This window comes from Schistocerca americana, chromosome 2, assembly GCF_021461395.2.
Source record: "Schistocerca americana isolate TAMUIC-IGC-003095 chromosome 2, iqSchAmer2.1, whole genome shotgun sequence".
In the NCBI taxonomy this organism is placed as follows: Eukaryota; Metazoa; Arthropoda; class Insecta; order Orthoptera; family Acrididae; genus Schistocerca; species Schistocerca americana.
In genome coordinates this window covers 702,439,118-702,458,114 of record NC_060120.1, presented here as the reverse complement: position 1 = coordinate 702,458,114, position 18,997 = coordinate 702,439,118, and positions in this window count along the sequence as shown.

Genomic DNA, 18,997 nt, shown 5'->3' with positions numbered 1-18,997 from the left:
TATTGATTAGTGGTGGCCGTCTTCGTAGCTGGATGGTTTGCACGGCTGACTTTCATGTTGAGGACTCATGTTCTAGATTCCCGGTATTGCCAGGGGTATTTCCCTGGTGGGAGTTCGGGAACGGGGTGCATTCAACCTCCTAATGCGACTTAACCCTCTAACGGTAAGGTGAAGTTTCCTGACATAAACGGTAAGGTGGGGTTGGATCAGACCCCACCCTCCAGATATCGATTTTTCGGGGTAAAATAAAAAATGGATAATGGGAAAAAGTTTTATTATCAATTAAACACATATAATATTTGTTATAACAACATGTTTTTTTTATTTTTTTAGTCAATAAGTAAGAATATAAAGTACTTTGGAAAAAAATAGGAACTTGATTACAAAAAAATACCTTGATAGAAATATTCTCTATAAAATTATTGAAAACATAGTAAAAATCAATAGATTCAGTCATCAACTAGGAACTTGAGTGCTTTAGAAATTCTAAAGATAGGAACTAAATGAGAAATATCTCTTACTAATTGTAGAAAATAATTATAGTGTTAGCAGTTTCGAAATATAAAGTTCTCAATAATAAATGTCTTTGTACACATAATGTAATAGGAACAAATAATAAATATATAATGTTATCCTGGAGACGATCACATACAGCCCTGAAAATACATATATGTCACAATGTATCACATCTCAGTTTCTTTACAGCCAGGGCATATAATAACTTTATGCTCCCCACATATAGAACGATTACAAAAAGCATTCCCCTTCCTATCTTTTGATCTGTCGCAATCATCGCATCATATTTTGTTTATTGGCTGTGCTTGGGTAGGCTTGTCTAATTCGATTGGTTCTTTTTCTAAAAGTTTTCCAATAGATGAACGGAGCTCAAAGGGAAGATGTGTGTTATTCAACCTCTTTTCCATAAGAGGTTTTGTCAAAGAGAGCGCAAGAATTTTGAGAAACGATATTCTCGCGTCATTTGAAAAGCTGTCCATTTTGCTATTGCTAAATGATAAAACTATTTATAGCAGCGATTCTAAAATGGCATAAAAGTACCGCATGGGCCGTCTTCACGATTTTCTTTTTGTGGTAAAGCATATCTAATACACCGACCCCTCCTTTAGTTGGATTGTGGGACTTCACAATTACAGGCTTATTTGATATTTCATTTATCTCTCCAGAGAAGTGCATAGACGATATCAGTAAAACTTTTTTTATTTTTCTTTGGGGTAAATGACACCAAAGTTTTGTCGTCCTGATACATAAATGCTGAAGAGCCTACTGGAGCGGAAAGCAGCATTGATGGTGGTATTTGCGGTTTGTTCCTCCTCAATGTACCTACAAATGTGAGTTTCTTTTGGAGGATGGCGTCAGTCACCTCCACTGTGGAGAACCAATTCTCCGCTGTAATTTTTCTATTAGAACCCCCGATAGATTCCGTCAGGCGCAAAACATACTGGGCATGTAAAGACAAATCTCCAGGTCTCCTCTTTATTCTGTTGTCCTTGCCAGTGTATGGAATCCCACGCAAAAAATAGAATGTCCTTGCGTCGCATAGTGACATTACTTTCAACCCATATTTGTCGGGTTTCGATGGGATATACGTTTTGAATGGACAGGCACCCCGAAAACTCAGTAGAGTCTCATCTACTGTGACATATTCAGGTGGACTATAATTTTTTTCACTGTTGGATTCAAAGACGTCCCAGACTTCTCTGAAAGCCGTAAATTTGTCCTTGACATTTCTGGCCTCTCTGGTGGCTTTATCATCGAAGCGGAGGTTTTCTAGAAGAAATGCAAACCTTTTCTTGCATATTGTGCAACGGAATACCGAAGGTCCATAGGTTGCTGAGAACATCTCATCTACACTGAGCGTAGAATTTTTTAGGACCCCACTCATGAAGAGAAGGCCCATCAACCCTTTTATTTCAACGCTCTCTGTTGCTGAATGAAACCACTGGACCGTACTGTACTTTTGCCTACATTTCTTGATTTCAAGATTTGTGTACAAAACAATTTTTTCTATAATTTTCGAATCTTTAAATAATAAAAATATTCCCAATTCAGTAGTGACGCCCCTTGCTTCCCCACGTGGACCAGGGAGATGAGTAATAATATTTGACGCTGGTGTCCTAGAAAATTTTGAATGGATGGGTTTGTTGGCCCATATTGTCTCTAAGTCTTCACCTAGCTCAAAATTTTTCTCATCATCTACATGTGACTGAGAATTATCAAACTCGACTGCTCCTGGCGCACAATGAAATACATCATCCTCGTCATCAGTATTAGATAATACATCATGCTCGGTTTCTGAACAGTTTTCTGCATCGATATTGTCGCCATCCTCTGACTCAGCCTCCTGTCGGAGAAACTCGTGTATCTCCTCAAGAGTTCTAAGGAGTTGATGCGCCATTTTAGTAAGATACTAGAAGAGAAAACAAAATTTAGATATAATATGAACATCAATATGGGGTTGAATCCTCCCCACAATAGAAACTTATAAGTGTGACGTAAACAGTAAGGTGGGGTCGGATCCAACCAGAGCGCCGGTAATGTAGGTTTCGGATAGAGAGGGTAGCTGCAGGTCATTCACCAGACTGACGTGGCCTCCTCGGCGTCCTCGGGACGACTGACTGGTAGGGTAGCTGGAACCACAGCGCTCTCGGATAAGGGAGTGGGGAGTTATAAACAAAAAAGACTTGCTGGGGTCGGATCCAGCCCCAACCTTACCGTTAGAGGGTTAAAGACCAACTTGACTAAGTAGTAGAGGCCCCAGGTAACGAAGACTGACAACGACTGGAAGAGCAAGATGCTGAGGCCATGACACTCGCCCCCCCCCCCCCAACCCCTCCCATAAGCTATTCGGTGTCGTCGATGTGGTATGGTCGGTACCTATGGGCAAGCCAGGGCCTGTGGACCGAGTTACTGATTAATGGTATAGAGAACTATTTTAACCTTACATTGCAGGTCACAGAGAGAGTCGTGAAACTTATTTAGTTTAATAGTATATAAACTGAGGTGACAAAAGTAATGGAATACCTGCCAATATGATGTCAGATCTCCTTTTGGCCGGCATAGAGCAACAAATGGACGTGGCATGGACTCAACGCGTCGTTAGGTGTCCCCTGCAGAAATATTGAACCATGCTTCCTCTGCAGCCGTCCGTAATTGTGAAAGTATTGCCGGTGCACGAATTTATAGACGAACTGATCTCTTGATTATGTCCCATAAATGTTCGTTAGGATCCATGTCGCGTGATCTGTGTGGCAAAATAATTCGCTCGAATTGTCCAGAATATTCTTGAAACCAATTGGTAACAATTGTGGTCCGGAAATGTGACGCTTTGTTGTGGTAACATTAAGTTCATGAATGACTGCAAATGGTAGCAAAAGTAGCCGAACATAACCATTTGGAGTCAATGGTCGGTTCAGTTGGATCAGGGGACCCAGTCCATTCCAAATGACCACAGCCCACACCATTACGGAGCCAACAGCTTGCACAGTGCCTTGTTGACAGCTTGGGTCAAAGGCTTCGTGGGGTTTGCGCCACACTCTAATCCTACCGTCATGTCGTACGAACTGAAATCAGGACTCATTTGACCAGGTCGCGGTTATCCAGCCGTCTAGCGTCTAACCGATATGTTCACGAGAGACCAGGAGAGGCGCTGTAGGCGAAGTCGTGATGTTAGCAAAGGCACTCGCTTCGGTCGTCTGCCGCCATAGCCCGTTAACGCCAAATTTCGCCGCACTGTCGTAACGGATACGTTCGTTGTACATCCCACATTGATTTCTGTAGTCATTTCACTCAATGCTGCTTGTCTACTAGCACTGACAAGTCTAAGGAAACGTCGCTGCTCTAGGTCGTCAGGTGGAGGCGTCGGCAACAGCGCCTTGGTTGGCCTGGCAGAGATGCGATATTTCGATGCTGCCAGAAACGATCTGACATCACTTTAATTCGGATTCTCTAACGATGTGCTACGCTAATGTGGCGGGAGGATGTTAGTGTGTTCCAGAACTAAACACATACATCCGAAAAAATTAAAAAATAAATAAATATAAAGGTAATTACTTACAGGGATTCGATAAAAACATGCACACAACGCGAGAAATGCATGCTTCAGCATATATGCAAATGCTCGCCCAGCCTGTAAGCTGTACTGTCGTACTATACCATTATGGACACTTGAGCTACTTCCGCAATAAGTTACAAGTGTCACAACAATGGTAGGGGTGTGAAAAACAGACTGGTTTAAACCACCGATACTGATATTTTAGCTCTGTATACCTGGTATTACTCGGTTATAACAGTTTCTTTTTACATTTTACTAATAACTGAGTAAAAGAACGAAATATCAATCAGCCATGTCGGCACTGCTAAAACTTTTGGTTTCTAAATAAACTTTTTTTAAAAAAAACGAGTAATTTTTATTCATTAAATTTCGATTGCTTTGAACTATTGCGTTATTACAGAAAATGGGAAAAGCGGTCAGTGCTATTTTAGCAACAATGCCGACAGAAAAGAGCACCAAACACGTGGCATAAGAACTGGTAAAGCATTGCTGATATTCAACCTGTTATCACGTGACGTCGGCCATTGTGTGGTATGCTTGTACATAAAAGTGTGCGAGGCTTACCCCGTCTGGTATAACGGTGGTTTCACTTTGTCGTCGCCGGACATTGGTTAGCACCTCACCATCCCCAGTATGGAAGTATTTTTCTGTGTCGGTACCAGTGAAGTACAATGCTCCGTTTCCTATAGATAGTTAAGAATGGAAGGAGCCACAACAAAATAACCTAACAGATCATTCATAGTTTACAATAAAAATTGGAAGCAGCTGATCTGTTGCCTTTGCCTTCGTAATATACCTTCATCTCCTTGTAGCCCTTGAAAATGGACAAATTATCTTCAAAAATATTCTGCAACCTCGGTTTTCACCCTCGTTATTCATAATGCCCAAACAGTGGTATGGTCATCGATGACAACATGTTTTTGAGCATAGTTTCGAAAAGTTAGGAGAATACTGGTGATTTTTGTTTGTTATAGGCAGCTACTTACAACTTTACATGAAAAGTAGCGGATGGTGGACGAATTAAGTTTTCTTGCATTTGTCTTTTTAATTAAGCATTTTGTATTTATGTATCTTAAGAATGAGTGAGTCAAAATTTCTCAATCTTTGTTCGATTTCTACATTTATTACAGGAAATAATCAGAAAGTAATAGGAATAAAAAATGAAAAATGGGTTACTTCAGAAATCGGTTATTTTCAGCGGTTTTAACAATCATGTTAAACCGGCTTTGAAAGAAAAGAAAACCATGTAACCGAAAACCGGTTGCTTCAGTGATAATCGCCTTCCCTGTTTCTGTCTAGGTGTGAGTGCTTTATGTCGGAGCGAAGTGAATTCGAGCGTGGGCAAACTGTTGGTGCTCGTGTCGTGCGTACTTCCACAACCAAGGGGGCCCGAGTGTTTGGTGTTTCAAGAGGCACCGTATCGAAGTTTTGTCGCATACAGAGAAATCGGGAACATATCATCCGCTAAATCACAACGTGGATGAAAGAGCGTGTTGAGTGAAGGTGAAGCACGGTCATTGAAGAGAACTGTGACGAGAGATAGGAGGACGACAGCTGCAAAATCCATACAGAACTGAATGTCGCACTCCTGAGCCCTGTCTGTACCAAAACAAAACGACGGGAGCTCCGTTTGAGTTAACAGGGAGTCGTAGGGCGAATTGTAATTTCAAAATCACTAATCAGTGATGCTAATGCTCGTAGCAGGAAAATGTAGTACCGAAGACATAAAAAAGAGAGAAACATGGCGGCGCTTCGGTGATGATTTGGGCAGCTATAACCAATAATCCATTTTCCCATGGTTACTCTACAAGTAGCATTATTGTCAAGGACTATGTGACCAGTTGGGTTTTGTGAGCACGAGGATAACTTGTCGCACGTCCCCTGGTCACCACAGTTCAAAAAATGGCTCTGAGCACTATGGGACTTAACATCTGTGGTCATCAGTCCCCTAGAACTTAGAACTACTTAAACAAAACTAACTTAAGGACATCACACACATCCATGCCCGTGGTAGGATTCGAACATGCGATAGTAGCGGTCACGCGGTTCCAGACTGAAGCGCCTAGAACCGCTCGGCCACACAGGTCGGCGGTCACCACACTCACCGCATCTCAGTATTACTGGGCATTTTGAGATATGTTTTGGAGAGTATGGTGCGAGATCGCTGTCCACCTCCATCATCATTTCCCTCAATTTGCTACTATTTACCAGGAAGAATGTGTAAGATTCCCTTGCGAACCATACAGCATCTGTACTTATCCATTCCGAGAGATCTCGAAGCTGTTTTGAGTGCCAAACTGTTTTCTAAACTGAATCAGGCGTGCTAAGGTATTGTGTTTGTGATGTTTTCGTGTTTTTGTCTAACCCCTTTAACTTTGTTATATTCAGTGATAGTAAAACTTCCTGAAACCGTTCGTGGAAGACAAAGATTTAAACGGGTATTTAACATTACGAAAAAAACATAAAAATTGACGTAGGAGGCATCGTAGAGTCACCCAAAAAATCGTAGCAGTTATCGATCCAGAATCAATGAAAGTCTTCAAATCAATGAGCAGTATCGCAAGTCAGGATTAGCACTAATCTTAACCTATAATGCTAAATGAAGACAAGTTGTAGTTTAGAGAATATCTTGTCCAATTTCTTTCAGATTTTTAAATTATACTCCAATCAACGTTCGGAGGACACAGGCAATTCATTTCTTAAATGTATATGGTAAATGATACATATAAACTATAGAGATGGGATAGCTTTCTAGGAAAACTACCGGAAAGTTCTTGACCGATTCGCATAAGATTTTTACATGAAATTCTCATAAACGTTTGGTCAGACATAGCCCACATAGTTTTTCGCATGAGACTCTAAAAAGCGCACAGACGCATATATACTACCTTTTTAAAGTATTTATGGCGTATAAAAACGTAGATAGTACATAAAAGCGAGACGCTGTTAGAAAAATTCTCTAAAAGTTTTTCACCGATTCGCTTCACATTTTCACACGATATTCCAAAAACGTTCAGCTACTTATTTTTTTAAAATACATGATCCACAAATGTGCACTATAGAAAGGGGAAACATAGTTACCAAAAAACTCTCTAAAAGTACTTGATCGATTTACTTAAAATTTTTCATAAGGATATATAAGGGAATCGTTCTTAGCAAAAATCTCGAAGAGTACTTTACCAGTTTAATAGAAATTTTAACACCATACTCTAATATACTTTTGGACAGGCATTTGCAACGTTTTTCTTTAGTATATGTTGTATATAAATATATATAACACAGGGCGCGGCTCTTAAATCCATCCAAATTTCAATCTGAATTTCCCGCCTTATCGTAGTTCCGTCGAAGGTTGAGACTGGCGTTCTTGAAAGCCATATGCATCTAGTTAACTCAGAACCTCAGAGTGGCGGAGATATGCGGAGTACAACGAAGAGCCGCGATTATCGGAAGTCTTCGCGCTGTATGTTCGCCTACTGCAGTAGTTCGATTCTTCGTGACCCGAGATATTATGGAGAAGTATAATGCTTCGCAGAAGATTCTGGAATGTTCCGATAATCCTGCGAGGAAACCTCATTCGAGTAAATGCTTGTCACGAGCTACGTCATTCATCGAAAAGGCTTCGGGGGGCCCGGGAAAATCGCTGAGGAAATTGGCTGGTTCAAATGGTTCAAATGGCTCTGAGCACTATGGGACTTAACATCTGTGGTCATCAGCCCCCTAGAACTTAGAACTACTTAAACCTAACTAACCTAAGGACATCACACACATCCATGCCCGAGGCAGGATTTGAACCTGCGACCGTAGCGGTCACGCGGTTCCAGACTGAAGTGCCTAGAACCGCACGTCCACACCGGCCGACTGAGGAAATTGGCGTCAGCATTGAATGTCAGTGAGCGAGCAGTGCGTCAGATGTCAGAGGAGGACCTCATACTAGCCGTTTAGTCCAAAAGTGGCTCTCGAATAACATTGACACCATCTGGTCCAAGGAGCTCTGGCCACCGAATGGCCCGGATTTGAATCCCTTCGACTACTTTGTTTGGAGAATAGTTGAAAGTGTTACCAGTAAGACGAGGCACCCTAATTTCGCATCTCTACGCACCGCTATCGAAGCAGCATTCGTGAATATTGACAGCGCTGTTTTAAAGAGTGCGTGCGATCGCTTCAGGATAAGATTGAAGGCTGACATTGCGACTGAAGGGGGGTTACATCGAGAAATGTTAGTCTTTAAAGATATCACTACTAACATGTAAAAGTATTTCCATTTTCTTTTGTATTTTGTTTTAATACATTTGTTTTTAATAAGAAGATTCATTTGTCCAGATTTAAGCATCGCATCCTGCACACAAAGCGGAAGTGTTGTTAACAAAAAACTCAAAAAGTTCTTAACCGATCTACTTCATATTTTACACGATACTCTAAGAAAGGTTCAGATTGACATAGGATTCATATTTTTAATATATACGTGAACACATATCTAATGTACAAAGGGGAAACGCTGTTAATAAATATCACGAAATGTTCTTGACCAACGTATTTGAAATTTTTACACAGTGCTCCAAGAAAAATTCGGACAGACATAGGCTACATATAAAGAGGAAACGTTGGCTACCAACATCATTGAAAAGTTCTAGGCTGATATAATTCAGATGTCTGTAGTGTACAAAGATCGTGGGAACATCCTACAGACATGGGAAGATTATTTAAAAGAGATCACAAACCAATAACTTTTGAAGCTGAATCCGTGAACAGTTAAATGACAATGAGAAAGCGCAAACAATCAGAACGGAAGAAGTAATGAGCGCAATAGCTGCAACGATAAACTGGAAAGCAGTAGGTACAGATAGAGTATCAGGAAGGTATAGATAGAATATCAGGAGAAATACTAAACAACTGAGCCAAGGAGGTGTAAAAGCAATATTAAGGTGGTTGTCATTGTTGTTGTGGTCTTCAGTCCAGAAACTGGTCTGATGCGGCTCTCCATCGTACTCTGTCCTGTGAATCCTTCTTCATCTCCGAGTAACTACGGCAAACCTACATCGTTCTGAATCTGCTTGGTGTATTCATTCCTCGCGATCCCTCTACGATTTTTATCCTCCACGCTTCCCTTCCAAGCTAAATTGGTGATCCGTTAATGCCTCAGAACGTGTCCTACCAACCTAACCCTTCCTCTAGTCACGTTGTGCCACAAATTCGTCTTCTCCCAAATTCTGTTCACTACCTGCTTATTAGTTACGTGATCTATCCATCTAATCTTCAACATTCTTCTGTAGCAACGTATTTCGAAAGCTTCTATTATCTTCTTGTCTAAACTATAAGTATTTATCGTCCATGTTTCACTTCCATACATGGCTACACTGCATAAAAATACTTTCAAAAAAGACTTCCTGACATTTAACTGTATAGTCGATGTTAAAAAATTTCTGTTCTTTAGAAACGCTTTCCTTGCCACTGCCAGTCTTTATTTTATCATTTTACACCCTCTCTACTTCGACCACCATCAGTTATTTTGCTCCCCAAATAGCAAAACACATCTACTACTTTAAGTGTCTCATCTCCTAATCTAATTCCCTCAGCATCACCTGATTTAATTCGACTACATTCCATTATCCTCGATTTGCTTTTGTTAATGTTCATCTTATATCCTCCTTTCAAGACACTGTCCATTCCATTCAACTGCTCTTCCGGGTCCTTTGCTGTCTCTGACAGAATTACATTGTCATCGGCGAACCTCAAGGTTTTTAAGATTTTAATTCCTACTCCAAATTTTTCTTTCGTTTGCTTACTGCTTGCTCAATATACAGATTGAATAACATCGGGAATAGACTACAACTCTGTCTCAATCCCTTCCCAACCACTGCTTCTCTTTCTTGCCCTCGACTCTTATGACTGCCATTTGGTTTCTGTACATATTGTAAATAGCCTTTCGCTCCCTCTATATTACTCCTGCCACCTTCAGAATTTGAAAGAGAGTATTCGAGTCAACATTGTCAAAATCTTTCTCTAAGTCTACAAATGCTAGAAACGTAGGTATGCCTTTCCTTAATCTATCTTCTAAGATAAGTCGAAGGTCAATATTGCCTCGCGTGTTCCAACATTTCTACGGAATCCAATCTGATCTTCCCCGATGTCGGCTTCTACCAGTTTTTCCATTCGTCTCTAAACAATTCGCGTTAGTATCTTGCAGCCTTGACTTATTAAACTGATAGTTCGGTAATTTTCACATGTGTCAATACCTGCTTTCTTTGTGATTGTAATTATTATACTCTTCTTGAAGTCTGAGGATATTTCACGTGTCCCATACATATTGCTCATCAGATGGTAGAATTAAGTCGTGACTGGTTCTCCCAAGGCTGTCAGCAGTTCTAAAGGAATGTTTACTCCCGGGGCCTTGTTTCGACTTCGTCTTTCAGTACTGGGTCAAATTTTTCACGCAGTCATTTCATCCTCAACTACGTCCTCTTCCATTACCATAACACTTCTCGCAAGTACATCGCCCCTGTGTAGACGCTCTATATACTCCTTCCACCTTTTTGCTTTCCCTTCTTTGCTTAGGTTTCCCATCTGAGCTCTTGATATTCATACAGATGTTTATCTTTTCTCCAAAGGTCTCTTTAATTTTCCTGTAGGCAGTGTTTATGTTACCCCAAGTGATATATGCCTCTACATCCTTGCATTTGTCCTCTAGCCATCCCTGCTTAGCCATTTTCCACTTCCTGTCGATTTCATTTTTGAGACGTTTGTATTCCTTTTTGCCTGCTTCATTTTCTGCGTTTCTATATTTTCCCCTCCCATCAATGAAATTCAATATCTCTCCTGTTACCCAAGGGTTTTTACTAGCCCTCGTCTTTTTATCTACTTAATCATCTTCTGCCTTCACTATTTCATCTCTCAAAGCCACTCATTCTTTGTATTTCTTGCCCCCATTATTTTCAATCGTTCCCTAATGCTCTCTCTGAAACTCTCTATAACCTCCGGTTCTTTCAGCTTATCAACTTCCCATATCCTTACATTTCCAAATTTTTGCAGCTTCTTCGGTTTTAATCAACAGTCCATAAATGTCCTACAATTTAAAACATGGTTCCTAAATCTCTGTCGTGAGGCTATGTAACAAAATATATGACAGTGGTGAATGTCCGTAGGACTTTATGACAACAGTAATGATTCCATCACCGAAGAAACAAAAACCAAGAAATGCAGTGTGCACAGGACGAAGGCTCATTTGACATGCAGTGAAAATTATGTTAAGAATCACTATGAAGTACTGGAAAAAGAAATGGAATAGGTTCTGGATGAGGAACAATTTGATTTTAGACGGAATGGAGATACAAGAAAGACGATGGGACTCTTGCGAATTCTGGAAGAGAGGTCTATTGAAATGGGAAGATATCTATTTATGTGTTTTATTGACTTGGAAAGGCTTTTGATAATGGGGAATCGGAATAGGATAAGCATGCAACTATAATGGTGGAAATGAGAGTATACTGCAAAACCAGGCGACTTATAACCTTAGCACACTTAAAGCAAAAAGCATCAAGGAAAGTGAGAGGAGAGAGTACCAACAGGATATAACTAGAAAAAGGAGTAAAACAAGTCTGTTGTCCGTCTCCCATCCTTTTCAGTCTATACTTAAGATTCATGGAATGAAAATAAATACAAAGAAAACAAAAATAGTGGTTCTGGGAGGAAGTAAAAAAGTAAAGATAATGCTGAGTGGAGAAGTATTAGAAGATGTTGAAAGCTTTAAATACCTCCGAAGCTGGACAGAAACTAAAACCAGAATAGCAATTCCGAAAGAGGCATTTATAAGAAACTTTCTGGCAGAATACGGCAGAGATTTAAGGAAAAGGTTAATAAAATCTTTTGTATGGGTTGTCCGCTAGTATGGTGCTACCACGTGGACACTGATGAAGGAGGCAGAGCAAAACTGAAGGCTTTTGAAGTGTGGTCATGGCGTAAGTTGGATAGAATGAGTTGGATGCATAGAGTGGAAAATGAAGAGGAACAGAGAGGAGTGGAAGAGCAAAGACAATTACTTGTTGTAAGAAAAAGAAGGAAACTAACTGGGATTGGACACACATTAAGAAAGAATGAGGGGCTTACAAAAACAGCCTGAGAGGGGTATGTGGAAGGAAAGAAGAGGCAAGAGAGGAACGGATCTCTGATTATTACGAAGGGAGCAATGGATGGCGGGAGACACAAAGGTCCTGCTGTTTCTCCTGTAACTGATGATGATGATGATGCTGATGTTTAGAGGATATACGTTTGGATGGACATACACAACATATTACTTTAACCCTTTGACTGCTCTCGACGTGTTAACGCGCTCGCCTTTGTACCTGTCCAGAGCAGTTAAAGTGTTAATATATATGGTATGTACAAATATAGATATTACATAAAGGAAAATGTTGGTAACAAAAATCTCAAAAAGTTCTTGGCCAATTTGTTTCAATTTTTTACAGCTGCTCTAATAAATGATTGGACGGATATAGGCTACATAGTTTTTAATATAAGGGTACGTAAATATGACTGACATACATCAAGAGGAAACAATGTTAGCAAAAGTCTTGAAAAGTTCTCGACCAATTTATTTCAAATTTTTACATGATGCTCTAATAAACTTTCAGACATACAGTGTGATTATGATTAAACTTTGAAACCACTGTAGAAATAACACTACCGGTCAGAATGACGTCCAATTGTAATGGAATATTATCGGAGAAGGGGGAAAACGTATGGCAGAAGAAAAATCAGTAGTTATAAAATGTAGCACTAGATGGTGCTGTAAGCATAATAATTTAATAGTGGTCGACTAAAAATGACAAAAGAATCATACAACAATGACTAAGATGTACGTCGTTCTAGGCGCTTCAGCCTGGAACCGCGTGACCGCTGCGGTCGCAGGTTCGACTCCTGCCTCGGGCATGGATGTGTGTGATGTCCTTAGGTTAGTTAGGTTTAAGTAGTGCTAAGTTCTAGGGGACTGATGACTATAGATGTTAAGTACCATAGTGCTCAGAGCCATTTGAACCATTTCAACTAAGATGTACGTTTGGCGTTAAACAAGCTGCACTACTCAGTGTGCCTGCGTGCACAGGTGTGGTACTATTAGATGCGTAAGCCCATCCACCACGGCAAGGTCATATCACATCGTATGGGAAAAATGGGTTTTTAATTGTCCTGAGGCCAAAAACCGCGTAAAAAGCATCACACATAGGTTTTTAATTGTCCTGAGGCCAAAAACCGCGTAAAAAACATCACACATAGGTTTTTAATTGTCCTGAGGCCAAAAACCGCGTAAAAACATCAATTACATCGGTTTTTAATTGTCCAGAGGCCAAAAAACGCATAAATAGCATCAATCCAAATCAAATCGGATTATTAATTTCCGCGTGACTGGCGCAAAACATGTTCAATATGGTGTCCACCGTTTTCTGCAACACGTTGAAATCGAGAAACAGCATGTTCCACAGGTGATCGAAGTGTCTTCAAAGCTGCTAAGTTTACAATCGGAACACTGAACACAACATCTTTCAGATAGCCCCACAGCCAGAAGTCATACGGATTAAGATCAGGTGATCAGGACGGCCAGGCTGTACGGAAATGGCGGCTGATAACTCCAGCATTTCCGAAAGGGCGCTTAAGCAGCTGCTTCACTGGTTGAGGTGCGCCATCTTGCATGAAAATGATCCCATCCACACATCCACGCTGTTGGAGAGCCGAAATGAAGTGGTTGGGCAAGACATTCACAGCGCTTACTAATGACGGCACCGGTAACAGGACCGGATGCACTTGTCTCTTCGAAAAATATGGCCCTATGACAGAGACCTTTTCAGGATGAAGTGGTACTGGTTGGATTGTGTGTGGATTTTCCGTTGCCCATATTCGACAATTCTGTGTGTTGGCATATCCTGTCAGATGGATGTGGACCTCGTTTGTCCACAAAATCTTCCACAGCTCATCATTGTCCACCTCCATGCGAGCAAGGAATTGTAAATCAAAGATGTCTTTTGTCGGCAGGAAAATAGGAAGCAACCCGTGCATATGGGTAATTTTGAATGGATAGCAAAAAAGGACGTTCCGTAGGATTTTGCGCACCGTATTCACGGGTATGTCCAATGTTCGGGCAATTCTCCGTGCACTACACGTTTGCATACCACCACACGTCTCCTCCTGCATTGCTGTGGCCACTGCTTCCAATGACGAATCAATTCGTTTCGTTTCGTCTCTCTACCACGATGCACACGAAAAGAACCCCAATTATGTAATTTCTGAATCATTTTCTCCAGACCTACCGCAGTCATCGGGCGAATGCCTTTTTTCAAACCATTCAGTGTCTGGAACTGTTGCAGAGTGTGGTGTGCACAGTCATCATTCTTGTAATACAGCTTTCCAAGTAGAGCGCGATCCTGCATTGAGGTAATCATGGCGAACGTCGCAGATGCGAAAGGAACAGAAGCCGTGTGCCGGCCGGAGTGGCCGTGCGGTTCTAGGAGCTACAGTCTGGAACCGAGCGACCGCTACGGTCGCATGTTCGAATCCTGCCTCGGGCATGGAAGTATGTGATGTCCTTAGGTTAGTTAGGTTTAATTAGTTCTAAGTTCTAGGTGACTGATGACCTCAGAAGTTAAGTCGCATAGTGCTCAGAGCCATTTGAACCAAGAATCCGTGTACCCGGCGTGTTCATAACAACTTCAATGTGTCGTGCACATGACAGGTGTTTTCCTTTACGTATTCTGACACATACAGCGCCATCTATTGATCAATTTTCACACTATTTTTTTCTTCTGCCATAGGTTTTCCCCCTTCTCCGATAATATTCCGTTGCAGTTTGACGTCATTCTGATCAGTGGTGTTATTTCTACAGCGTTTTGAAAGTTTAATTACAAATCACCCTGACTGTTTTACTTCAACTGTGCACGATTACTAATATAGCATATATTACATAAACTGTATATATTATATAAACTGTATATATATTGAAATAATAGTGTACAGATTTCCTGTTAAAACCAACTGTGACAAATAAAATGCTGTGCTGTGAGATGATGTTTCGTTCTCTTTCTTTGAATCAGTTTTAACTTACATATCAGGGCATTTAAAACACTAGGCAAAATGTTTCTACCACACATATATTTTGTCTCCTTATACATAACATTGAACAAAAATTCTGTACACAACAGTGTGCTGTATTGTTCCCTTCGTTGTAGTCTGTTCTAAGAGGAAAGAGGAATGGTGGTTCATTGAACCCTCTGTCAGACACTTTATTGTGAATAGCAGAGTAATCACGTGGATGTAGATGAGGTGTATGTATGGCTTATCGGTTGATAATTAGAATACGCCTAGGGAATTTGAATCTTCCGATCTTCAGATTACGCTGATACAATATCTCTTTACTTAGTAATCATATACAACTGCTCGTTCACGGATAGATCTGTACCTACAGATTGGAAAATTGCGCAGGTCGCACCAGTGTTTAAGAAGGGTAGTAGGAGTAATCCATCGATCTACAGACCTATATCATTGACGTCGGTTTGCAGTAGGGTTTTGGAGCATATGTTGTATTTAAACATTATGAATCACCTCGAAGGGAACGATTTATTGAGACGTAATCAGCATGGTTTCAGAAAACATCGTTCTTGTGCAACGCAGCTAGCTCTTTATTCGCACGAAGTAATGGCCGCTATCGACAGGGGATCTCAAGTTGATTCCGTATTTCTAGATTTCCGGAAAGCTTTTGACACTGTTCCTCACAAGCGACTTCTAATCTAGCTGCGGGCCTATGGGGTACCGTCTCAGTTGTGCGACTGGATTCGTGATTTCCTGCCAGGAAGGTCGCAGTTCGTAGTAACAGACGGCAAATCATCGAGTAAAATTGAGGTGATATAAGGTGTTACCCAGGGAAGCGTCCTGGGACCTCTGCTGTTCCTGATGTATATAAATGACCTGGGTGACAATCTGAGCAGTTCTCTTAGGTTGTTCGCAGATGATGCTGTAATTTATCGTCTTGTAAGGTCATCCGAACACCGGTATCACTTGCAAAGCGATTTAGAAAAGATTGCTGTATGGTGTGTCAGGTGGCAGTTGACGCTAAATAACTAAAAGTGTGTGGTGATTCACATGAGTTCCAAAAGAAATCCGTTGGAATTCGATTACTCGATAAATAGTACAACTCTCTACACAGAGTACGCGAAAGAACTTGCCCCCCTTCTAACAGCCGTGTACCGCAAGTCTCTAGAGGAACGGAGGGTTCCAAATGATTGGAAAAGAGCACAGGTAGTCCCAGTCGCCAAGAAGGGCCGTCGAGCAGATGCGCAAAACTATAGACCTATATTTCTGACGTCGATCTCTTGTAGAATTTTAGAACATGTTTTTTGCTCGAGTATCATGTCGTTTTTGGAAACCCAGAATCTACTATGTAGGAATCAACATGGATTCCGGAAACAGCGATCGTGTGAGACCCAACTCGCTTTATTTGTTCATGAGACCCAGAAAATATTAGATACAGGCTCCCAGGTAGATGCTATTTTTCTTGACTTCCGGAAGGCGTTCGATACAGTTCCGCACTGTCGCCTGATAAACAAAGTAAGAGCCTACGGAATATCAGACCAGCTGTGTGGCTGGATTGAAGAGTTTTTAGCAAACAGAACACAGCATGTTGTTATCAATGGAGAGACGTCTACAGACGTTAAAGTAACCTCTGGCGTGCCACAGGGGAGTGTTATGGGACCATTGCTTTTCACAATATATATAAATGACTTAGTAGATAGTGTCGGAAATTCCATGCGGCTTTCCGCGGATGATGCTGTAGTATACAGAGAAGTTGCAGCATTAGAAAATTGTAGCGAAATGCAGGAAGATCTGCAGCGGATAGGCACTTGGTGCAGGGAGTGGCAACTGTCCCTTAACATAGACAATTGTAATGTATTGCGAATACATAGAAAGAAGGATCCTTTATTGTATGATTATATGATAGCGGAACAAACACTGGTAGCAGTTACTTCTGTAAAATATCTGGGAGTATGCGTGCGGAACGATTTGAAGTGGAATGATCATATAAAATTAATTGTTGGTAAGGCGGGTACCAGGTTGAGATTCATTGGGAGAGTGCTTAGAAAATGTAGTCCATCAACAAAGGAGGTGGCTTACAAAACACTCGTTCGACCTATACTTGAGTATTGCTCATCAGTGTGGGATCCGTAGCAGATCGGTTTGACGAAGGAGATAGAGAAGATACAAAGAAGAGCGGTCAGTTTCGTCACAGGGTAATTTGGTAACCGTGATAGCGTTACGGAGATGTTTAATAAACTCAAGTGGCAGACTCTGCAAGAGAGGCGCTCTGCGTCGCGGTGTAGCTTGCTGTCCAGGTTTCGAGAGGGTGCGTTTCTGGATGAGGTATCGAATATATTGCTTCCCCCTACTTATACCTCCCGAGGAGATCACGAATGTAATATTAGAGAGATTAGAGCGCGCACGGAGGCTTTCAGACAGTCGTTCTTCCCGCGAACCATACGCGACTGGAACAGGAAAGGGAGGTAATGACATTGGCACGTAAAGTGCCCTCCGCCACACACCGTTGGGTGGCTTGCGGAGTATAAATGTGGATGTAGATGTTCTCAGGCTGTCAATTCAACTAAGGACCTGGGTGTTAAAATTACGAACAACTTCAGTTGGAAAGATCACATAGATAATATTATGGGGAAGGCGAGCCAAAGGTTGCGTTTCATTGGCAGGACACTTAGAAGATGCAACAAGTCCACTAAAGAGACAGAAGACACTACACTCGTTCGTCCTCTAGGATATTGCGGCGCGGTGTGGGATCCTTGCCAGGAGGGATTGACGGAGGACATCGAAAGGATGCAAAAAAGGGCAGCTCGTTTTGTATTATCACGTAATAGGGGAGAGAGTGTGGCAGATATGATACGCGAGTTGGGATGGAAGTCATTGAAGCAAAGACGTTTTTCGTCACGGCGAGATCTATTTACGAAATTTCAGTCACCAACTTTCTCTTCCGAATGCGAAAATATTTTGTTGAGCCTAGCCTACATAGGTAGGAATGATCATCAAAATAAAATAAGAGAAATCAGAGCTCGAACAGAAAGGTTTAGGTGTTCATTTTTCCCACGCGGTGTTCGGGAGTGGAATGGTAGAGAGATAGTATGATTGTGGTTCGATGAACCCTCTGCCAAGCACTTAAATGTGAATTCCAGAGTAATCATGTAGATGTAGATTAAACTTTCACTGAAGCTTCTGTCCTTACAGTTCCAGAAATTGGAGAGGTCTCTCCTGTATCCCTTGTATCAACGATCTCAGCCGATTTACTCATTCATTGACCGTGTCTTCATTTACCATTCGAGGTCTCGTTTACAATAACAATAAACAGCGCTTAGGCACAGCGAGAGAGGCGCAGAGGAGGTGGACAGAGAAATAAAGGACATAGACATAGAGAGAGAGGGGGAGGGGAGGAGGATATGGAGACAGGTAGGTTTGAGGAGGGGATGAACTGAGATTGGTGGGGAGGAGGAGATCGACAGAGAGAGCGGGAGGAGAAGGAGGAGGAGGAGGAGATAGACAAAGAAATGGGGTGGGGGGTAAGAGGATGTGATGGGCCAAAGGGAGGCGGAGGAGGGGATGAACAGAGACAGGAAGGAGAAGAAGATTAGACGTGTGCTGAGCTCCCAATCGTATTTGGAAAATGTGAAACATCGTCGAATTAGCTAGTAATTAACAATTACTGGTATTTGTGAGAAATCTGCTTTCGATAGTAACAATGAAAATTAGCGGCACTAACCATAAAGTATGTGGAAATCCGCCAGAAGGTCTCCTTAGAAGATCGATGTGAGACTTGTAGAGCGTAGTCTCAAGCACGAACGACGCCGCCTGAAGATCTTATCAACTCGACGTTACTTTCACTGTGACGGCAGTGGCGGT